Genomic DNA, 24,897 nt, shown 5'->3' on the forward strand with positions numbered 1-24,897 from the left:
GTGGTAAACTGCTGTCTTTTCATAAGTAGGGCTATTGAGCCTGGAAATAGAAGGAGTTTGAGTTGCTGTTACTGAGATGTCACTAGAACCAGAATATCTTTTTTGTAGGGTGAGTTGTATGGGGAATGTCATAATTCTGCTTTACATCCATTATTGTGGGTCGGGGGGTTCCTGTGGATACAAACTGTACTTTTACATCTAGCCCCGTGACGATCATGGGTCAGTGTGCCATGCATGTGAGAACCTATGGTGAGTTGAGTTACATTCACATTATAAATGTCATAATTAAATGATAAGTGTGCACTAAAATCCAACCCCATCCATAACCCCGCCCCCATATGACCAAAGCCCCGCCCTCACCCCACCCTCACGGGGCGAGGGCGGGGCGAGGGGTCACCGCAACATGAGGAACTGTATTGCGGGGTCACGGCATTAGAAAGGTTGAGAACCACTGCCTTAGACAGAAAGAAAATAAATGGCATAAGGCCCCATGCCTCAGCACACTAGCTGCATATAAATCCGCCCTCCACTTCTACAGGAACTCAACACTATGAACAAAAAGAGATTTTTATGCTCTTAGAATTCATGATCTCATATTTGACGCGAAGGCCCTATTCTCCTACATATCTGATCTCACAAAAACCTCCACCCCATCCATCCCGGACGACCAAGCAAATCTAAAGCCAATGAACTTGCTTCCTTCTTCCAGAGCAAAATATCCAACCTTCTAACACGCCTACCCCCCAGCTGTACCCCTCCTCCCATTTCCTTCTCCTCTCTTTGTTATAAAGGAGCATTACTTGAATCTTTTGAACCCACCTCCGCCATGGAGATTGAAACTATACTAAAGAGAATGAAGCCCTCTACCCATCCCTCTGACCAAATCCTGACCAAACTACTCCTATTGGTACCGGACACTATCTCCAGGCACCTGGCGGATATTATAAACTGCTCTCTATCACAAGGAATTCTCCCTGACACACTAAAACTCGCCACCCTCATACCACTTCTTAAAAAACCGAACCTTGATCCTAGGGACCCCAACAACTTCCGCCCTATCTCCAATCTGCCTTTTGTCGCCAAGATCATGGAAAAATTGGTCAACACTCAACTCTCAGACTATCTTGATGACCATAAAATACTTCACCCAACACAATACGGATTCCGCAAATCGCTAAGCACCGAAACCCTCCTCATCTCCCTCACAGACCACATCATGGGATTGGACAAAGGACACTCCTTCTTGCTAGTGCTCCTCGACATCTCGATGGCTTTCAACACGGTGAACCACTCCATCCTCCTAAATCGTCTATCCGACATTGGGATAACAGGAACAGCCTTCAGATGGTTTGACTCCTTTCTCAGTAGCAGAGGTTAAAAAGTCAAAATCAATAACAAAGAGTCCCCACACATTAATTCTTCTCTAGGAGTACCCCAGGGCTCCTCCCTGTCTCCCACCCTCTTCATTATCTACCTCCTTCCCCTCTGCCAGCTGCTAACAAACCTAAAACTAAAAACTACCTTTACGCTGACGACGTACAAATTCTGATACCTATAACTGAATCCATTACGAAAACACTCAAGTTCTGGGACAACTGCCTCCAAGCCATCAACCTCCTACTCACCTGGTACTTAACTCTGCCAAAACGGAACTCCTTCTCATATCCCTCGAATATAGCGATACCCCCCAGCTGACCCAGCCCAACACGCTAATCACACAAGCAAGAGATCTCGGAGTAATAGTTGACAACCACCTGAACTTAAAGAAGTTCATCAGCCACACAACCAAGGACTGCTTCTATAAACTACAGGTGCTAAAAAGACTTAAACCCCCTTCTGCACCTTCATGACTTCAGATCTGTCCTCCAGGCCATCATATTCTCTAAGATAGACTATTGCAATTCCATTCTACTAGGTCTCCCCGCCTCCTCCACCAAACCTCTTCAGATGCTCCAAAACGCAGCCGCTAGAATCCTAACAAACACCAACAGAAGAGAGCACATTATGCCCATCCTTAAGAGATCTACACTGGCTACCAATAAGCTTCAGAATCCTTCACAAATCCCTTACCATCATTCATAAAACCATTCACCACCAGGTACCCGTCGACTTGCAACTCCCACTCAGACTCCACACCTCTTCAGGGAAGCTTACAAAGGATCCCTGCATGCCCACCCTACCAAAGCCACCCATTTGTCAACCACTAGAGAACGTGCCTTCTCAACAGAGGGACCAACCATCTGGAATGCTATCCCCCCCCCAATCTCAGAAAAAACCTTCACGTGAAGGTCTTCGTGAAGGTCTTCAGAAAAAAACTTAAGATCTGGCTCTTTCAACAAGCCTTCCCCTAACCCAGACCTACATCAGCTATGCCACAGATCATGTACTAAGGCCTTCTATTTAATGCAAGCCATCTCAGACATTGTAACTGATCAATGCACGCCATCTCAAACATTGTAATTGATTTGCTATAGTTACTGAGTTTCCTATCTACTACAGCTTCTTCATCTTCCGAGTTCCATTACCCTAGTTTTATTGTAATTTTTGCCTCTTCTTCTTGTTATGGTTAATGTTATGGTTAATGTTAAATCCCCCTGTTCCTTGTAAACCGATATGATATTGTTATGAACATGCTTTTCTTCGCCGACGCAGCAGGCCGCCCTGGAGTCTCCTCTTCATCGCGGCTGGAGCCGCGGCCTTTGCTCCTTCTCACAGGGCTGGACTGCCCCCGACGCTGTCTTCTTCTTCGCGGTGCTAGGCCGCAAGCCCCGGTGCCAGCCGGCGGCTGGAGCTGCCCTCGGGGCTCCCCGCAGCAGCTGGAGCCGCTGCTGACGTCAGGGCCTGCTGCTCAGGCCCTGCCCTGCTTCTTCGACGTCTGCCGCGATGACGACCACACCTAGCAACTTGTCTTTGGGTGGAGCTGATCCAATCAATAGGAAACAGATAGTAGTGACTCTGCATTGTAGTGTCTCTGTAAAGTTCAGGCTACAGCACTGAAGTATGGAGTATTGATATACAAGTACATTTTAAAAGCCCTGTGTGCGTGAATTATGGGGGTTAATTAGAGCGGACTGGGAGGGAACTGGGGGAGGCCCGATTGTGTTGCCTCACTTATTTTTCTAAAATCCATCCCCCTCCGTGTGCGGAGCAAGCGACCCACCTGCACATACATGCGCGGACATGAAAATCCGGCAAGCATGTGCTCGCAGGACCCATATTTTATAACATGTGCGTGCCAACGTGTGCATGTTATAAAATTGGTGCGTCCATGTGCGCACATGGGTCTTAAAATCAACCCCATAGATTTTTTAGCAGTGGGAAAAAGGAGAATAAATTAAAGAAAGATTACAAAAAAAAACAAAAAACAGCCCATACCTCACCTAGCAGCTTGTCTTGGGGTGGAGCTGATCCAATCAATAGGAGATAGATAGTCCAGAGCATAGCAGAAGCAAGTGTCAACTGTTTCATTCCCTCCCACCCTATCCCTCAACCCACCCCTCCCAGAGTTTATTCTTCTAATATAGTCTGTCTGGGATATATCATTGGTAACAAGATAATTTGGTAATTCTTAGGTGTTCTCTATCAAATCAATTGAGAAAAATGAGGACTATCCAATTTAACAATTGTGAAGCCTTTATCTTGAGACAAATCATCTGGAAACTTAAGGCTTGCCCCATCTGTTCACAACTCTATTCCATGAAAAAGGAGTTGGCTCACCTTAAAGCGGAATTAGCTGCAATGAAGAAAGTATCAGCAACCACCAAGAAATCCTCACTCACTTTACAGCATTCAGGAATTGCTTCTCCATTACCACAGAAAAATCAAAAGCCCAGAAAAAAAGTGCTTTAGAGTGGGCTCAGTTTAGATAAGACCTGTGACCCTAAGACACAGGAAACCAAGAACAAATGGTTTACAGTGGGCTCTGGTAGAGTAAGACCTGCGATGCAGAGAAACACACTCTATCAACTGAAACAAGCACAAAATGCCTTCTCTGTATTAGATAATGAAAAAGCTCTAGTGATGGAGATTCAAGTGGTATCTGAAAAGAAAGAAGAAACCCAATGCATGTAGAAATTCCATAATACAATCAATAACCATAAGAAAAAGCTTATTGTGCTGGGTGATTCAGTCATCAGAGGCACTAATTTGGGATCTCTTTTCAAGGGGAACACTATAGTTAAAAGCCTTTCAGGTTCATCAGGCAGTAGAAATGCTATTCAGATAGTCAATGCAATCAAAAAAGAAAGTAAGGACTCTGAAGTTGATATTATCATCCATCTAGGAACCAATGATCTTGCTAGAAACAGCATCCAAATGGTACAGAGAGATTCCCAGACTCTGGCGAACCTGATTAGTCACATGGTAAAGACTATTGCCTTTTCTGAAGTGTTACCTGTTCATGGAAAGGGGAAAGAGAGGCTAAGCCATATAGACTACTTCAATACATGGCTCAAAACTTGGTGTAAGGAACAAAGTTTTGGAAATATTGGGGGCTGAGGCCATGTATGGAAGGATCTATGTCAAAGATGGCTTATATATGTCTGTGGTAGGAAAAAAGATCCTAAGTGATAAATTCAAATCCTATGCCAGAAGGCATTTAATCTAGAGGACGGGGGTGGCAGAAGGAAATTGGAATGTCACCCCTCAAATCTCAAAGAAATGAGTAAAGGAAATAACAAAAGTCAAAAGAATTCCAAGAAGAGCAGTAACCTGAAGGAGAAAAGCTGGAAAGCTATGAGCACAAATGCTTGTAGTTTGGGCAATAAAATCCCAGACCTGTAGGCTCTAATGGTGGAAGCAGATCTAGACATCATTGCTGTTACAGAAACAAAGTTTACAGGATCACATGACTGGGATATAGCCATCCCTGGCTATAACTTACTAAGGAAAGACAGAGAAGGCAGGAAAGGGGGAGGTATAGCTTTTTATGTCAGAAGCAATATCCAAGCAACTGAAATGCAGGGGACATGGGGTAGGGAAGAAGCATTATGGGCTAGCCTAAAAAAAGATGAGGATTCCATTTACATTGGAGTGATCTAAAGGCCTCCAATTCAGACAGAAGAGCTGGTCAGAGATCTGATCAAAGACATCAAAAAGATTGGAAAGAAGAGAGAAGTGTTACTCATTGGAGATTTTAATCTGCCAGATTTATACTGAAGTATCCTTTTGGCAGAATCTACGAGAAGTAGAGAGATACTGGATGCCCTCCAAGGGGTCATGCTCAAACAAAACATCCCACGAGGGATGGTGTAATCCTGGACTTAGTGCTCACAAATGGGGATAAGGTTTATAATCTCCGGTAGGTGCCCATCTGAGTACAAGTGATCATCAGACGGTATGGCTCGACATTGTGAATAAGATACCAAGAATTCACAAGAAGATCCAAGTTTTGAATTTCAAATATATGGACTTTTACAAAATAAGGATGTACCTCGAGGATGAACTACAAGACCAGGAGAAAATGGGAGAGGTGGAACAACAGTGGGCTAAATTAAAAGGAGCTATTACAAAGGCTACAAATCTATATGTTAGAAAAGTAAACAAAACTTCAAGGAAAAAGAATCCTATTTGGTTCTCAAAGGAGGTGGCTACAAAAATAAAGGCAAAAAGATCAGCATTCAATAAGTATAAAGGATCTCAAAAAGTGGAACTCAGGGATAAAAACCTGGTAGAAATGAGGGAGATGAAGAAAGAAATCAGAAAAGCAAATGGTTAAGAAGAAGAAAAGTTTGCCCATGAGATAAAGAGAGGTGACAAAACATTTTTCAAATATATAAGAGAAAGAAGGAAAGCCCGAAGTGGTATAGGGAAATTGAAAGGTGATGATGAGCAATGTGCTGAGACAGACAAGGAAATGGCAGAAATATTAAATAAATTCTTCAGTTCTGTGTTCATTAAATAAGACCTTGGAGAAGGATTGTTGCTGGTTGTCAAGACCATAGAAGGGAGTGGGCTAGACACAACTCCTTTTACAGAAGAGAATGTATGGGAAGAGCTAGGAAAACTGAAATTGGATAAAGCCATGGGGCTGGTTGAGGTTCATCCCAATATACTGAGGGAGCTCAGAGACGTGCTAGCAAGTCCGCTGCATGACCTGTTCAATAGATCCCTGGAAACGAGAGTGGTGCTGAGTGACTGGAGGAGATCGGTGGTCATCCCGCTCTACAAGAGTGGTAGCAGAGAGGAAGCAGGAAACTACAGGCTGGTTAGCCTCACCTCAGTGGTGGGAAAATTAATGGAGTCCCTACTGAAGGAAAGGAAAGCAGAGTTGCTTACCTGTAACAGGTGTTCTCCCAGGACAACAGGATGTTAGTCCTCACAGATGGGTGACATCATCAGATGGAGCCCTGTCACGGAACACTTTTGTCAAAGTTTCTAGAACTTTGGCACACTGAGCAGGCCCATCATGCCATTAACCCTGTGGCTACATGGGGTTCCCCTTCAGTTTCGTTTTATAGCAAAGTACGAGCGAAAAATAAAATAAGAAAACAAAAGCAAACCCAACTCTGCAGGGTGGCGGGTGGGTTTTGTGAGGACTAACATCCTGCTGTCCTGGGAGAACACCTGTTACAGGTAAGCAACTCTGCTTTCTCCCAGGACAAACCGGATGGTAGTCCTCACAGATGGTGAATAGCAAGCTGCAGGCTGCTCCTAAAACAAACTAGACCAACCAGCACCCAACCATGTGCAACAGGCACAACAACTGGTGTGCTCTTGGCAACAATGGGCAGTCTGAAAACTAACACTGGGCCCTAGATAGGAAGAGTTGGGTTCCTACACTGGAAACAAATTACGTAGGACAGACTGGCCAAAGACGCTGTCTTGTCGACCATTCTGGTCCAGACAGTAATGGGCTGCTAAGATGTGGAGGGAGCTCCACGTCGCAGCCCTGCAGATGTCAGCAATAGGCACTGATCGAAAGTGTGCTACTGACGTAGACATGGCCCGTGTAGAGTGTGCTTTTACTTGTCCCTCAAGCGGAAGGCCTGCTTGCTGGTAGCAGAAAGCAATACAGTCCGCCAATCAGGTAGAGTCTGCTTGCCCATCACAACCCCTAGTCTATTCTTATAAAAGGAGACGAAGAGTTGGGTGGACTGCCTATGGGCTGTAGTGCGGTCTAAATAAAAAGTGAGCGCATGCTTACAGTCCAAGGAATGTAGAGCCCTCTCACCTGGATGAGATTGTGGTCTCAGGAAAAAAGTGAGTAGTATAATGGACTGATTTAGGTGGAAGTCAGTCACTACCTTCGTCAAAAACTTAGGGTGATTGCGCAGTACCACCTTGTCATGAAGGAACCTTGTGTATGGCGGATAGGTCACGAAGGGCTGCAGCTCACTGACTCTTCGAGCGGATGTGATCGACACCAGGAAAAGGACTTTCCATGTGAGGTATATTAGCTCGCAGGAGTGCAGGGGCTCAAATGGAGGCTGCATGAGCCACGCCAACACAACATTGAGGTCCCAGGCCACAATAGGGGGACTTAGTGGAGGCTTTAGCTGTAGTAAGCCTCTCATGAAGCGGCCTACCAGGGGTTGCGATGTTACTGGAGCATCCCCTACTCCTTGATGGTAAGCTGCTATGGCACTCAGGTGCACCTGGACGGAGGTAGTTTGGAGACCAGACTCTGAGAAGTGCCAGAGGTAGTCCAGAAGCTTTGGTGGGGGCAGAAGGGGTCAAGACCTTTCTGCGTGCACCATGAGGAGAATCTTTTCCACTTCGACCGATAAGACTTCCACGTAGAAGGCTTTTGTGAAGCTATGAGGACCTGTAAGACATTATTAGAAAGATCGAGGGATCGTAGAACTAACCTTTCAACTTCCAGGCTGTCAGGGACAGGGACTGGAGGTTCGGATGGCGCAGTTTGCCCTGATCCTGTGTGATGAGGTCGTGGGCTGGCCTAGGCGAATGGGCTCCTGGACAGAGAGGTCACGGAGTATGGGAAACCATACTTGTCTCGACCAGTGAGGGGCTATGAGGATCATTGAGCCTCAGTCCTGTTGTAGCTTCACGAGAGTCTTGCTGATGAGCAGTATCGGAGAGTACTCATATAGCAGACCTGTACTCCAGGAGTGGGCGAAGGCGTCCCGAGCTGGTGTCCTTTGATCCCACTATCAACTTTTGTATACATAAAAAAACAAACCTGCCGGCGATTATAGATTTCTGAGTAGATTAATAAACAATATGTTCTGAAACTGAAAGGCTGTTCTATCATTAGCTTTGAGGCCTGCCTGGGGAAACCAGGTGGGGAAAGTTTCAACATATTCTGGTGAGCCAGCCAGGAGTACACGGCAGGACCGGTCGGGACTGCAGGCGCAACTGGCAGAACTGGTCGGGGCCATGGGCATGACCAGCAGGACTTAACAGGGCCATGGGCATGATTAGGCAACATACAGTGAGTAGATGTGAGGTCACGGATGCACGTGAGTATTATTTGTTTTTTGTTCTTATAGTTTGTAATAATATTTGTATGTTGCTCATAGCAGGATAATTTTGTTTGAAGACTTTAGTTTCTCAGCCCCTGTCTTACAACAGTTGTTAGCAAGTAAAAGATTTTCTTTGGCCAATTGTCCAGCATACTTAATGAAAGCTTATTAAGAGTGATACTGGTTCGTTTGCCTGTATATTTGTTAATAGCAAATGTTGCTTACCTGTAACAGATGCTCTCACAGGACAGCAGGATGTTAGTCCTCACATATGGGTGACGTCAGTGGATGGAACCCTGTTACGGAAAACTTTTCTGTCAAAGATTCTATAAAGCTTTGACTGACACTGAGTGCACTGAGCATGCTCAGCCTGCAATTATCCCTGAAACCACAGGTGTCTCCCCTCAGTCTCATTTTATAGCAAAAAGCACAAGCGAATCTAAAATAATAAAACGTAACGAACCCAACACCGCGGGGTGGCAGGTGGGTTTCGTGAGGACTAACATCCTGCTGTCCTGTGAGAACACCTGTTACAGGTAAGCAACATTTGCTTTCTCACAGGACAAGGAGGATGGTAGTCCTCACATATGGGTGAGTACTGAGCTGAGGATGCCCGAGAGTGCACCAAATGCACCCAAAGATGTGTAAAAGGCGCAATGACGGGGGTGGAATTTGGTAAGGAGGGCATCCTGAAACCCTTAATGGGTTGGTGGAAGGATGTTGGGTAGTTAAACCGAAAAGAAGATGAGTAGACAGACTGGCCAAACATGGAAGCATGCCAGCCAGTCTTACCTAAGCAATAATGGGATGCGAAGGTATGGAGAGAGCTCCAGGTCACAGCCTTACAAATATGTACAAGCGGCACCGGCCGAAGGTGAGCTATTGAGGCTGGTACGGCCCTAACAGAGTGTGGTTACACATGGTGTTATAGTGAAATGCATGCTTGTTGGTAGGAAAAAGAGATACAGACCGTCAATTAGGAGGAAAAGGTCTGTTTGCCCACTGGAACTCGCAGCTTGTCTTTTGCCACAGAAGGAAAGAGTTAGATGTAATTCCTATGGAGTGTAGTGCAGTCTAGATAGAATGCAAATGCACTTTTTCAGCCCAAGAAGTGGAAAACCCTCTCGCCCTGGTGAGAGAGAGGTGTTGGGAAAAAGTGGGCAAAGTATATTCTGAGTAAGGTGAGATGCTGCATCTACCTTAAGAAGGATATGAGGTTGAATACATAAGACCACTCGGTCACGGAGGAACGCAGGGTCGGGTGAGTATGTAACAAGGTGTAGAACTAACTGACCCTGTTGGCAGAAGTGATGACTACGAGGGAAAGAATTTCCCATGCCAGACTGTTAAGTGAGAGGAATGGAAAGGCTCGAACGGGGAACGTATGAGTCTTGTAAGCACTAAATATAGGCCCCATTCCGTAACCAGTAAAAATAGAGGCGGCTTAATCAGTGGATAACCCATGGTAAGCTGATTCAGAAGGGGTTGAACCATTAATCGGGTATTCCCATTACCAAGTGGTACGCCAATTGGAACCGAGGTGTACCCATGTGGAGGATGTCTGGGGAGCAGAATCTGAGGGAGTAAGAGAAAAGAGTGGTGTAGAAAAAAAAAAAAGGGGGGGGGGGTAGAAGGTTTTTGTGATGCTACCAGTACCTGAGAATATCAGTGAGTCCATGATATGAGACTGACCTGTGAGAAGGCGAATTGGTTATTGGTGTAATAGATTGAGAAGTATGGGAAAGCATACTGGTCTCAGCCAGGACGTGGGTCTGAGAAACAGTGAACCCCGTCTCGGTGCAGCATAATAAGAGTGCTGGCTATGAGAGGCATCGAAAGAGACACATATAAGAGGCCTTTGTTACAGCAAAGGCATCTATGGGAACGTATTCGAGACATGTGTAGGGAGTAGAATCTGTCCACCGTATGGTTCAATTCAGATGCAAAGGCAAGATTTTTCTCACTACACATGTAGTCCAAGACCATCCGAGAGGATGGAAACCTATATGGAGAAGGTCTGCTAGTGCGTTCAGTAAGTCTGTTAGATAAGTGGCCCGGAGATGCATGGAGTGAGAAGGGCCAAGGGTAGAGCTGCGCAGCTTCCTAGCAGAGCAGCTAAGAGGTTATGCGTGCTTGTGTGTTGGAAATACCACATTGTCACTATGCTGTCTGTCTGTGTGCACAAAGGTTTGTTGCAGAGGCAGTATTGTAAGGCATAAAAGCATAACTCATGGCTCGAAACTCCAGGAAGTTGATGAGAAACTCTGCATGGAGCGGAACAGACGCATATTGGGTTGAGAAGATGTTAGTTTGAACTCTGCAACCCTGAGTAAATGCGAGCATGAGCAGGACCAGCCGAGATTTGGTTCTAGATCTGCAATATGGATCAGGGATGAAAGTGGTTGAACAGCTTAAATCCACTGATAATTGAAATTTCACTGAATCTTACTCATAGCAAATCTGGACCTATGAGTAAAGTGCATGGTAAAAAAATCCCGTGGCCAGCAATGAAAGAATTCAGGGGCTGAGGTTATGTTGTATGCGCGCAGAGATATATAGGAATTTGTCAGAATGTCTGTGCGGTTGTTGGACAGGAAGTTCGTTGTGACTGTGGTGTCCAGAAGTGTTCTACATGGGATTTATGGTAGTTAACAGCAATCCCAGGTAGTAGAATTATAGTGAGTCGTGAAGAAGATAGAGCTCCTTGCTTGGATTGACTGCTGTTATGCAGCTGTCCATGCAAGGAAAAGCGTGAATGATGTTTTACTCCGTCGAGAAACAGCAGTCACTGTTAGTGATTTAATGAAATACCCAAGTTGCCAAAGCTGGAGCAACCGGCAGAGCTTGGGATAGTAATATTGTTGACTCACCATGAAGCACATAGAAAGATTAGAGGAGAGAGGCAACCTACTTACTGCGGTTTTGAAGTAAGGTGACGAGAGACACCATTTTACCTATCCCTTCTGAAGAAAGTTGATATTTCTGAGGAATAGTGAGATTAAAACTCCTCCCCCCCCCCCCCCCCGCGCTTTGTAGCATCCGGGGGACTGTACCCTGAACCTTGGTACCACGTGGGGTGGCCACTCTGATTTCTGGTAAGTTGAGAGACCAGGAGGTGTCTGGATATCATGTAATCTCCCACGGGAGCGTGAGCGGTAAAAGTCTTACCCGCATTTCTGTGTGCTGTACAAGAAAACATCGAGACCTGCCGCCAGGCCTCGAGGTGGATTTGCAATTGAGGCAATGTTTGCTGGATCTTGTGTCTAGCAGATCAGCGAATGCATCTGGGGTTTCGGTCCTTAACTAGGAACCAGAAGCCAGAGTATTAATCAGTACAGAGTCCCATTGCTGACAACGGGAGGATGTCCTGATACAATCCCAAATGATTGGTAGAGAGGTTCTCTTGGTATTGTGTCCGACATAGCTGGCAATAGTGATATGTGAAACTAATACAGTTCTTGGAAGACAAGACGACCTAGAACCTTTCGAACCATGTGGCCCGATTTAGAAAACAGGTATCAATGGGACTGTCGCTGAAGTGGGATTAGAATATATACCATCCTTCGTGGATCGCAGAAGGGCAAGCCGGTGAAGATCGATGGCTCCGTGGATTTCAGGAGGCATCGAGGGACAGCCTGAAGGACGTAAACATCAGACTCAACTCTGTAACCTGGTATGGTAGGGCAAGTACAGAAGAGACAGGCTAAGTGTGTCTGGCGCTACCACAGTAATTTGTGGAGGGTCAGAACCCCGCACCGGTGTCGGTGGGGAACACCTCGAGTACACAGGAGCCATTATGACTCATGAACCCGGCCCTCTTTGCAGCGGCTCAATGTATCTTGACGCCAGTGTAGAATTCCTCGGACTCGGTCCAGTCATTCTGCAGCACCGAGGACTGCCAGCACTGTGTGGAACAGTGGCGGTGGCAGTAGCGATGTTGCTCAGCCCAGGCATTCTCCAGGACCGTGTAGGATAGCACCAATGTCTTGGATGGCGTCGGTGGCAGACGGTCACCGTGCCGGTGACAATGAGTGCCACAGTGCTTGGCCCGGTCTTTCTCCAGCGCCGAGGTAGATGCCTTCGCTGTTTTGGATGGCAAATGATGACGGACTGTCAGCATGCCTGCACTGCTCCTGGCTCTATGTAATGTCATAGGCTGATACAGGGCTTTAGTTAAGAACCCAAAGCATGGAGCACTGTGTTTAGGTGAGGGCATTGCGTGTAGGTGCTATGTCAGTATTGATGGTATCGATGGCGGCATAGAAGCGGCCTCGAGGGTATCGTCAAAAATATAGATGAAAAAACATCGATGGCCCAGGCAGAGCCATGATAACAGTGATGGAGGCATCGATGGCATCGGCGTAGGTATCGATGGAAACGATGTGGCATCGAAGAATAAAATAGACATCGATAGCATCAGAAATTTGATACTGGCATCGACGAAATTGATGGCTGCATCGAAAGGAACGACGAGGATACCAATGGAAACTACGTGGGCGTCAACGGCATCAACGGGATGGAGACGGGTTGCTGACTGTTATGAACTGCTCTGCCCTCGGGCTTCCCCGTGAGCAGGCACTCACCATGTCGCTGCCTTCTTCACCCGACGCGGCAGGTCACTGCCGTCTGGCCTTCTACGTGGCTGGAGCCACGGTCTTGCCTGCCCCACGTGGCCCGGAGGCTGCCCCGGATCTTCATCTTCGCCACGGTCGGAACCGCAGCCTTTCTGCCCCTCCCCGCGGGGCTGGGACTGCCACCGACGCTATGTCCATATTCACGGCGCTGAGGCTGCATTCCTGGGCTGGGCCGGTGGCTGGAGCCGCCCCTGGGGCTCCCCGCAGTGGCTGGAGCCGCTGCCGACATCAGGGTCTGCTCCTCAGGCCCTGCTTGCGTCTATACGCACAACGTCGGTGCAGGCCGCTGTCCGCGGTCCTGCACAGCTCCCTGCTCCTGCTTGCTTCTTAGGCGTCGGCACGTGCCTCTCTACCTGATTTAAAGGGCCAGGCACAGGAAGTGTGCTGGCCCCACCTTTAATGGGACTTCCTGCTTTAGCCCTATAAAGGGCTGCTCCATCAGTCTGTTCCTCGCCTTGCATCTGCGTGACATCTCCTCTGGAGGCTCCTGCCTGCCAGAGTCTTGTAAGGTCTTCTGTTCTTCGTGGAGCTCCTCGTCTCGTCTGCCTTCTACCACGTCTTCATGTCTTGATGTCTCACCTGAGGTCCCGGTCCATGTTCTGATGTCTCGTCCTGATCGCCAACCTCCTGATGTGCCTGCCTTCCAGGATGTTCTTCCCTGCATCTTCGTCTGGTGCTCCTGAGCCTTTTGATCCTATAGGCCTGTTCTCTCGGATGATGTGTGCCCGGGAATGAGGTGGCCTGCAGGTGGGATTGCCCTGGTGCTCTTGAGCCTCCGTTCCCGCTAGCCATAGAGGGAGCTTCGGGTGACACCGGTTTCGTCATTGGAGTTCCTCTGTGCCTGGATTTTCCCTGCGCTTGTCCCATTCTCCTCGTGGTCCGTGACCAGCCTCCAAGGGTTATGTAATGCGCGTAGTGGGACAGGGTGGTCCGCGACTCAATCCCGCGGGTGGCTTGAGTAGGGCGCCCTGAGAGACAGTGCAAATGTCCTTCCGCCCAGCTGTTGTCAAGTATCAAGTGTCCTCATCAGTGATGCCGGCGCATCAACCAAGTGTCTTCTTCAAGGATGCCGTCGCATCAACTAAGCGTGTTGTCTGCGATGCCGTCACATCGACCATAGTCCTGTCTATGTGTCAAGGCCCATCTGCCCTCAACCTCAGGCCAGGCCTGCTGCTCCATGCTGTTCCTCGCAACAGGTACGAAAGGGCTCGGAATGGTCGGAGGACCATTCAACTTCCAACATCCTTGGATGTTGGCCTTGGGAGCTGCAGGCCTCACAGAGCTCTTAACCACTATGCTTACTGTAGAGCGGAAAAAAGAAGACTGAGGGGAGACACCTGTGGTCACAGGGATAATTGCATGCTGAGCATGCTCAGTACACTCAGTGTGCCAGTGTCAGTCAAAGCTTTACAGAAACTTTGACAGAAAAGTTTTCCGTAACAGGGCTCCATCCACTGATGTCACCCATATGTGAGGACTACCATCCTGCTTGTCCTGTGAGAAAAATTTGTACTGGAACACAATACAAAGAGGTTTAAGACAGCAACGGTTAGTCCTTTGTAGTCCTTGCCTTGCTTGCAGGGCTCTGAGATTAGAGGAGCATAAAAAGGGAAAGTATTTGGAAAGCACTGTTTGGAATCTGGTTTTCTGTTTATGTCTCAATTTACTATTGCCATGTAAGTTTTAGAGTTTGAAAAGACATTGGGAGCTGGAGAGTTAACTGTGTTGGAAGATAAGAGGAAGCTGGAATTATGTAAAGCTCAACGTAATTATTATGCGCAAGTAGAAACAGTAGGGAGAACTGGTTTAAATTAATTGCTTTTTCTGTTTGAAAGTTATAAACAGACTGATATTGAATTAAAGTTGTGGCGAAATGAGTTGATTTTTACAGAAAGTGAATTTAATTTAGTAGATTCTTTAAGAAAGTTTGGTTTCGTGGACTTTCTCTTGATGGCTAGCATTGAATTTGAGCAGAACCTAATAAGGTATTGTTATGTTTTCGAGGCGTTTGGTGGATTCTTAGGGCAATAGTGATAGTGACTGCCGCGGGGAGGAGCCCCGCGGGGAACTGTAGCACCAGCCTAGACTCATATGCACAAACACAGAGATAATAACTTTATTATGCAGCTTGTAGAGTTCAACAGAGGTGGCAGTAGAGAGGAGTTTCTGTAGCAACAGTCTGGGATCCTCGGCAGAGGAGACCCATCCCACAATGGTGGTGTAAGGCTCCGATGCAGGTATTCAGTGAGGAGCTGTAGGTGAGACAGACTGGAGATGTTTTTATTCACTCTCTTGTAGCTGTAATGATAGCGTTCCCAGCAGGTAAAAGAGTTGGTAGCAGGCACCAGGATAGAAAACACAGTCCCTCGAGGAGCGAGTACCTGGATTCAGGATAGGCACCTGGAAATAAGCAAAGGGCCCCCGAGGAGCGGGTACCCAAGTTAGTAGAGGGTTCCGGACCCCCGCTGAACGACCTCCTGCAGTCGATCTCCTGCCGGCGCCATTTTCCGTACGGAAAACGATTCACGGCAGGAAATCGCTCCCGGACCCCCGCTGGACCCCCAGGAACTTTTGGCCAGCTTGGGGGGGCCTCCTGACCCCCACAAGACTTGCCAAAAGTCCAGCGGGGGTCCGGAACGACCTCCTGCATCGAATCGTTTTGGTCTATGGCCGCCGCCATTTTGCGGTGGCCATTTTGCAAAATGGCGCCGGCTGAAGACTACACGATTTAGTGTGCCGCTTTTCCTGCTCTCCCCCTTCCCCTGATTTAGCTATGGACCGCCGCTACGGAGGTAATTTAAGGCTACGGACCCCCAGGTAATTTAAGCCATTTGGGGTGGGGGATTTAATTTAAAGGGTCGGGGTGGGTTTTAGGGGGTTTTAGTGTGCCGTGTTTTAGTGTGCCGCTGGACCCCCAGGTAATTTAAGGCATTTGGGGGGGTTTCGGGAGGGTGGGGGATTTAATTTAAAGGGTCGGGGGTGGGTTTTAGGGGGTTTTAGTGTGCCGGCTCACTATTTTAACGATTTTCACGATACTTTACACACCCAAATGGCAACAATACGATTCCCTCCCCCTCCCAGCCGAAATCGATCGTTAAGACGATCGAGGACACGATTCACATCTCTAGTAGTGTGTGCCTTGAGACCGATCGGCGAAGACCTACCCTGCAACAGATACGCAGAACTGATAGCCTCTTTCAACCAACGAGCAATAGTGGTCTTGGAAGCCGCCTTACCCCGACTAGGTCCGCTCCACAGGACAAACAGATGGTCTGATTCCCGGAAGGAATTAATAACCTCCAGGTAGTGCAACAGCGTCCGACGCATCCAACCGGCGTAAATCCTTGGCCAAAGGATCCGCCCTATCCAAGTCTGTAAACGCAGGTAGTTCCACTGTTTGACTGAGATGAAAAGCAGATACTACCTTAGGTAGAAAGGAAGGAACTGTACGAAGCGACACCCTCGTCTCTGAGATTCGCAAAAAGGGCTCCCGACAAGGCAAAGCTTGAAGCTCGGAAATTCGCCTTGCCAAGACAATGGCCACCAAAAAAACCCACCTTCAGTGTTAAATCTTTGAGGGTGGACTTGCGAAGAGGCTCAAAGGGAGCTCCGCACAATGCCTTCAATACCAGATTCAGATTCCAGGAAGGACAAGGGCTACGTAACAGAGGGCGTAAATGCTTAGCACCTCGAAGAAACCGAACCACGTCTGGATGCAACGACAAAGACACACCTTGTACCCGACCGTGCAACGACGTCAGGGCTGCCACCTGAACCCGTAGGGAACTATGCGATAGCCCCTTTGCCAAGCCATCCTGGAGAAAGCATAAGACCTCGGGCACGGCCGCACGAGTAGGCACCACATCTTGATCAAGACACCACGTCTCAAATACCTTCCAGACCCGCAGGTAAGATAAGGACGTAGAAGTCTTGCGGGACCTCAAAAGGGTGGTTACAACCGCATCCGAATAGCCTCTGGATTTCAGCCTTCTCCTCTCAAAAGCCATGCCACTAGACAGAAGCGTTCGACCTGGTTGAAACAAACGGGTCCCTGATGAAGAAGATCCGGTACATAGAGGAACCAAATGGGATCCTCGAGCGCGAGGTTCCAGAGATCCGCAAACCAAGGGCGACGTGGCCATTGGGGCGCTACGAACACCACCGGTGACAGATCAACTCTATGCGCCGTAGCGTCCGGCCGATGAGCTGCCACAGTGGGAAGACATAAAGGAGCACATCCGACGGCCATGGCAACACCAGAGCATCCACGCCCTCCGCTCCCGTTTCCCTGTGACGAGCGAAGAAGTGCGGAGCCTTGGAATTCTTGAATGTCGCCATAAGATCCAGTGCAGGCATCCCCCACTGGGCACAGATGAGTTGAAATGCGACATCTGCAAGTTCCCACTCTCCAGGGTCCAGGCGATTACGACTGAGGAAATCCGCCTGAATGTTCTCTACTCCGGCAATGTGTGACGCCGCAATACTGTCCAAGTGACGTTCCACCCACTCCATCAACTGTCGGGCTTCGCATGCAACTGGTTGACTCCTGGTTCCCCCCTGACGATTGATGTAGGCTACCGTAGTCGCATTGTTGGACAATATTCTCACCGACTTGCCCCGAACCAGGGGAAGGAAGGCCTGAAGAGCCAGGCGGACTGCCCTGGTTTCCAGACGATTGATGGACCAAGTCGCTTCCTGTGGGGACCAGATTCCCTGCACCGACTTTCGGAGACAAACTGCTCCCCACCCATACAAGCTGTCATCCGTGGTGACCACTGTCCAGGAGGGAACCGATAACGGCATTCCGCGGCTCAAGTTGTCCAGACTTAGCCACCGATCCATGCTGGCCCGCGCTGACCGTGTGAGCGGTAAAGGTAGATGAAACTGCTCCGTCACCGGATTCCACCGGGAAAGCAAAGCTGACTGTAAGGGTTGCATATGAGCAAAAGCCCAGGGCACCAATTCCAATGTTGAAGTCATGGACCCCACCATCTGGAGGTAGTCCCAGATGATTGGCATGGGCTTGGCTAACAAACGCTGAGCCTGTCCCTGCAACTTGAACATGCAGTCCTGTGTGAGGGACACTATGCCCCGACGAGTGTCGAACAAGGCTCCCAAAGCTCCCAAAAACTCTAGAGACTGAGAAGGAATCAGATGACTTTTGGATGTATTGATCACCCAGCCGAGCTTTTGCAACAAGTTGATCACTCGGTGAACTGCTTCCTGACAAAGCCGTTCTGACTTTGCCCGAATCAGCCAATCGTCCAGGTACGGGTGCACTAGGTATCCTTCCCTGCGAAGATGTGCTGCTACCACCACCATAATCTTGGTGAACGTGCGAGGGGCGGTGGCCAGACCGAACGGTAATGCCTGAAACTGGAAATGTTGCCCCATCACGGCGAACCTGAGGTAACGCTAGTGCTCTGCCCGGATTCCGATATGAAGATACGCTTCTGTGAGATCCAGAGACGCTAGAAACTCCCCTTGTCTCACTGAAGCGATGAGGGATCGTAGAGTCTCCATCAGAAAACGAGGTACTCGCAGACACTTGTTGACGCTCTTTAGATCGAGAATCGGACGAAACGTTCCTTCCTTCTTTGGAACCACAAAATAAATGGAATACCGGCCTCTGCGAAGATCGTGCGGTGGAACTGGTACAATCGCGCCCAGATCGCGCAGACGCCTTAATGTCTCCCGTACCGCTCGACATTTTTCTGGAAAAACTGCAAGGCGATACCAGGAAACACTGGCGGGGCCGTCATGCAAAATTGAACGCGTAACCTTGACTTATCACCTCTAGGACCCATTGATCCGAGGTGATCCTGGTCCACTCCTCGTAAAACCGTGCTAATCTGCCGCCGACCACTGGAACCGAGGAGTGGACCGGCTGCACATCATTGCGATGGCTTACCCCGCTGTGGACCTGCACCTGCCCCTGGCCAGCCAAACCGGCGCCCATGAAAGGACTGCGAGTATGACTGTTGCCGGTTGGCACTATGCTGAAAGGAGGATGCCGACCCCCACGAGTTGTGAGGCCTGCGTCCACCCCGAAACCGGGACCGCGACGATGGGCCCCCTCGAGACCGAGGTCTATCCTCTGGCAAGCGATGTATTTTGTTCTCGTCCAGCAACTCAATCAAATCCTCCAGTTCTTTTCCAAACAATAACTTGTCCTTAAACGGCAGAGACCCTAGCCGTGCTTTGTATGACACGTCAGCCACCCAACAAATGACGTGCCGATACCGCCGACACCATGGAACGCGCCGACGTGCGAAGTAAATCATAAAAAGCATCTGCACTATAGGCGATCACCGCCTCTAAGTATCTCGCCTGTAATGCTTCCTCCTGAGAAAGAGATTTATTGGCCAACAACTGTTGGACCCACCGAAGACCCGCACGCATTGAGAAATTGCTGCATATAGCCGCACGGATTCCGAGTGCGGAGACTTCGAATATCTTTTTAAGCTGTATCTCCAGCTTACGATCTTGCAAATCCTTAAGGGCCGTTCCACCGGTCACTGGGATGGTGGTCTTCTTTGTGACTGCCACTACTGCCAAATCTATCTTAGGGATCTTCAGCAGCTCTAGCGCATCCTCAGGCAAGGGTAGAGCTTATCCAGATACCTTACGCCCCAAATCTGGGAGTATCCCTTTCCTTGTAAAGCAAATCTGAATGCTGAGAAATGCAATGGGAAAGCAGACGGTGGACCCCTCAGTCCCAAAACAAACCGGGTCGTTACCCCCCAGTCTGGACTCCACTTGAGGCAACTCTATGCCTATTTCCCCCAGAATTGCAGGAATCAGGGGCCCTAACTCATCCCGTCGGAACAACCGAACTACACCTTGGGTTCATCCCCATTTGTCCCATGGAAAACGCTCCGGCCCCCTGGTAGCTGCTCACCATCCCCCTCAATCCCCCTCGGGGGCTGGGACGGCAGATCCTGGTCCATTAGCTGCTCATCTGGATCATCGGTGTCCGTGGTAGTGTTGGGATCCCCCCGGGGGGCCCCCAGCCTGAGAGGCCGGGGCTTCCCAGCAGGATCCGCCACTTGGATGGGCCTGGGCCGCTTTCCGGACTCCCCCGCCGGGACTGGGTCCTGAGATCCCCGAGACCTCTTTCTAGCCAGCCTACTTGCCTTAAAGGCCTTGTACATAACCAACACAAACTCAGACGAAAAAGAATCAGATGAGCCGTCCTCAGCGTCCCCATCATGGACCTCTAAATCACTGGAACATGGTGACCTCACAGGCTTGTCCCCCTCAGGGACCCTGCGTTGTGGAGACAAGCGTGGTGGGGAGTCTCCCCCCCCCCCCCCCGATCCAACGTGGGTGCAGGAACCACGGGTCCCGATGCCAACAAAATGGCCACTGTTCCCGCCGCCACCGGCCCCGAGCCCAAAATGGCGCCCATTCCCGCGCTCCGCGGGGATGGGCCTAACCCAGCTCCGGGCTTGCTCCCCGGAGCTGCGGCTCGTAAAGGCGCTCTTCCCCGTACTCCATCCGGGCGTGAAGACACCCCCTCGCCTCCCGAGACACAGCTGGAACAAAGGCTGTCTCGGGATAGGCGCGGGGCCCTGCCGCAAGCATGCTCTCTCCCCCCCCCCCTCGAGAAATAAGAGAGAGAGAGAGGGGCAAGAAACCGCGAACGGGCGCCGATTCCTATACAACAGAGAACAAACAAAAAAAGCACTGCGGTGCAAGCGAAGCACAAGAGAAGGGAAAGTAAAATCCTTTTTTTTTTTTTTTTAAAGTACCATTACCGTTTGCCGCCAGCTCCGGAACCACCTGGGAGGAGTGAGCCGGGTTCCCCGGTGTCACCCCCAGGGATTAGATAAGCGCTGGCAAGGGCACTAAGCCCACCCTTCAGCGGCCTCTAACACCAGGATGGATGGCCCCCTCAGGACCCCCCTCCTGGGAGGCAAACAACTGGACCTGCAGGCAACCTACTGCGGTCTCAGTCTCCTAACTAACCAACTATACCAAATAATTTATTTATTTATTTTTTAAAACTAACTAGGTTTCAGCACAGACTGTAGGTTTTGCACCCTCTCCACCTGCTAGGAGACAGAAGAATACTGCCAGACTGTAGGTGGCACCAGCCTAGATAAGGCGGAGTTTTGTTTGTAAACTTCTGTCTCCATCTGCTAGGGGGGGGGGGGGGGCAAAACCCAGGAGTCTGGACTGATCCGGGTACGTACAGGGAATTCATGCTATTCTGAGGTTCAGTTTGTTCTTACAGCAGACCAAGATGTCTTTATTGAAATCAACTGGTCATTTGCTCCACATGCTCGTCTTTTTGTTATTCTTGTCATCATGATATTATTAGAGTCTATGTGATCATATATTCTACCTGCATGTACTACAGTAAATAGTGTGTAAATTGTAGGTGAACAAGTGGTAGTGTTTGGGGATGTTCCTTAGGTCTCTCTTGGGAAGGAGAAGTGTACTTCCTGTTATTAGCCATTGTAGTATTAGTTCTGGTTTTCTACTTAAATTATTTTTGCAGTTTGCTAGGTCTTGGTGAAGAAATGTTAAATGTTTGAGTCAAAAGTTGGGCACTCCATCAGGGACAAGGCTCTCCTTAACCTGGTTTCTAACTCTTTTGTTATTACTTCAGCTATTCTATAATTCTGATGTTTGCCTTTTCTGTGCTCTTCTGTATACTAGGCAGCCATTCTGCAGCTCTATCAAGTTCTATGAGATCCCCATATATATTTCTCCAAAACATTTCTGTTTTGGCTTTGATTAGTGATATTTTAACTGTACTAATGTTCTTCCCCAGTTCCCTGAAGAATTGCTTTGGGTTCTGTCTTTTAAATGTTTTATTTTGATGTCTTTTATTTATGTTTCATCATATCTCCACAGCTTTTGTGTTTCTGTTATTTTCAATTTATTACTAGAGCATATGAATTTAAGGTCTTCTGTTAGATGTAATTAATTATTCAAAATATCAAGCTGACCCCAACAGTACTCTCATTATTTTTGGCATCCTCAATCCTTTAAGGAATTCATCAACCAGTGACACAGCTACAGGCAGTGATTTTACTTTTTTTCTATACATTTTTCCAAAGAGGAGATACTATCATACTCTTTTTCTTCTGGCCTTGAGTTCTTGTAGGAAGGGCTCTCTCAGGAATGACTTTCACTACACAATACTGTGTCATATTTATTTATATGACATCAACAGATGGTCCCTTTATGCAGGTTATGGTCTCAGTTTTAATTATCATGCATTTTACTTTTGATGTCAGGTTTAACTTAGGTAGCCTTTTCCTCAGCTGGATCCCAGCACACCTAACCTCTCAACATAGTCCATCTACCAGTTCCTCCATCTCCTGGTCTCTCACCTACTTTTCTTCTTTACTCTTCCTCCAGGCCTGTTTTAAATTCCTCTCATCCTCCAGTTTTGCACCCTTGTAAATCACTGATATCCTGTGTAGATATGGACAGTTCGTCCTTCTCCCAATATCAAAAAATAGCAATGTTGAGATCCATATTCAGTCACTGTCTGAAGAGCAAAGTCAGCTTGTCTGGTAGCTGCACTATTGAATACAGCCAGCTATTTTAGTTATCCAGATAATTCTGAATATTGTAGTTAGCTAGATAACCGGCTAACTCAATTCCTTCCAGTTAGGCCAATGGAACCCTTAACTTATCCAGCTAAATTCTAGCTAGCTAACTTATTACCTGGCTAATATCTAGCTGGATAAGTACCCATATCTTCATTTAGCCGGATATGTTCTGAGTATTGTGCAGGCACTCATTTGGTAGGGTATGCAGAAATCCAAAATTTTCTCACTTTCATAAATTTCAAAACCCTTAAATATTCTTATGCTTGATCAATTTTGATTTTTCATTTTTTTCATGTACCATTTTAGTTGAGACCATTTTCCTAAGAGTGCCTAAAGTTAATTCATGTGGAAAGCCCCCTTATCTTCTATTTCACTGATGCAGTGTTCAAACTCAATAAACCGATTCTGATTAGTTATCTCTACCCCTTGTAAGATGGGATATAGGAAAGGATTAGTTATTACCTTAAATTATTTGTAGTATATGCTCTTGTATTTTGGCATTATTGTATTTTGATGCTTTGCATATAGATGGTATTATATTTGAAATGTATGGTTTTGCCAATACAATGCTGTAAGCAGCTCTTACTCCTCTGACATATATAATTCAATAGCGTAATATAATATTCTCCCTCCCCACCTTCTAGCCTACATGATTTCTTTCAGTCAGTTGGGAGAGTTGGAAAGAAGTGTTTACCTGTTGCTGCTGCTTCTTCCTCTGCTGCAATTGTGTCATAATGGGGTATCAAGTTCCCACTCCAAAAATATGGCTTGTCCCCCCCAGCTAAAGCTAGTATCTTGTTAAAATCCATTATGGTGCTTGCTTACTGCAACTGCTGCTACCACCATCTCTTCCACACTGCACTGCTGGCAATGGCAAATGCTAATCACCCATATGTGAGGACTACCATGCTGCTTGTCCTGGGAGAAAGCAGAGTTGCTTACCTGGAACAGGTGTTCTCCCAGGACAGCAGGATTATTTATTTTATTTTTTCGCTCGTGCTTTTTGCTACAAACAGAATGAAGGGAAACCCCTGTGGACACAGGGATCATGGCTTGCTGGGCATGCTCAGTGTGCTCATCAAAGTTTCTAGAAACTTTGACAAAAGTGTTCTGTAATAGGGCTCCACCTGATGATGTCACCCATATGAGAGGACTACCATCCTGCTTGTCCTGGGAGAATGCCTATACTGTAATTATCAACTTTCCTCTGCTGGGCAAACTCACAGTAGGATGCAGTTGCATGCAGTATTTCACATTATACATCATCTTTTCATCCTCCAGAAGCAGTGAGTAATGTGCCGCCTAATAACCCATCTTTCTGAGGTTACTGTTAAAGTTTAAACCCTTGCTCTCCCTGATTAACTATGTTTACTGTAATACATTTTCAGATGAGTGACTTAACTTGTCTGTATGCTCCAGACAAAAGAGATTATCTCTTATGTGTATCTGTACTGTGCTGCACATTTCTAGAAGGGCGATAGAAATATGTAGTAGTAATGATAGTCTCCCATGACCCTTTGGCAAGGAGCATGTTCTACAGAAACTTCCATGGCATTGTGATACACTGGAAATTTTACTCATAAACTTGCCAGGATAAATAACTATTAAATTAGATACCTCTTGTAGTGTCTTGTAACTTCTTTACACTTAAATTCATTGGGGTAGATTTTAAAAGGTGCGCGCAGGTGTAGATTTGTTCACGCAACCCGGCGCGAACAAATCTACTCCGGATTTTATAACATGCGTGCGCTGCCGCGCACATGTTATAAAATTCAGGGTCGGCGCACGCAAAGGGGTGCACAATTGTGTGACTTGCGCGTGCTGAGCCGCGCAGCCTTCCTCCATTTCCTCCGAAGCCGCTTCAAAATCGGAGCAGCCTCGGAGGGAACTTTCCTTCCGCTCCCCCCAACACACACACCCTCCCCGCCCTTCCCCTATCTAACCCGCCCCCCAGCCCTATCTAAAACCCCCTCCTAACCTTCATTGTAGAAGTTACGCCTGCCTCAGAGCAGCGTAACTTGTGCGCGCCGGCTCTCCAGCCCCTGACACAGGCCACTGTGCTAGAGGACTCGGGACCGCCCCCCGGACCGGTCCCGAACCTCAGCCACGCCCCCAGACAGCCCACTGAACCCCCCCCCCCCCGGACCCGCCCCCGTACCTGCCCCCTTCCCGCCCCTTTTTCGAAGCCCCGGGGCTTGCGCACGCCGCCGAGCCTATGCAAGGTAGGCTCAGCATGCGCAGGGGCAGGCAGGGGCAGATTTTTGGGGG

Source organism: Rhinatrema bivittatum, chromosome 6 (assembly GCF_901001135.1).
Source record: "Rhinatrema bivittatum chromosome 6, aRhiBiv1.1, whole genome shotgun sequence".
In the NCBI taxonomy this organism is placed as follows: Eukaryota; Metazoa; Chordata; class Amphibia; order Gymnophiona; family Rhinatrematidae; genus Rhinatrema; species Rhinatrema bivittatum.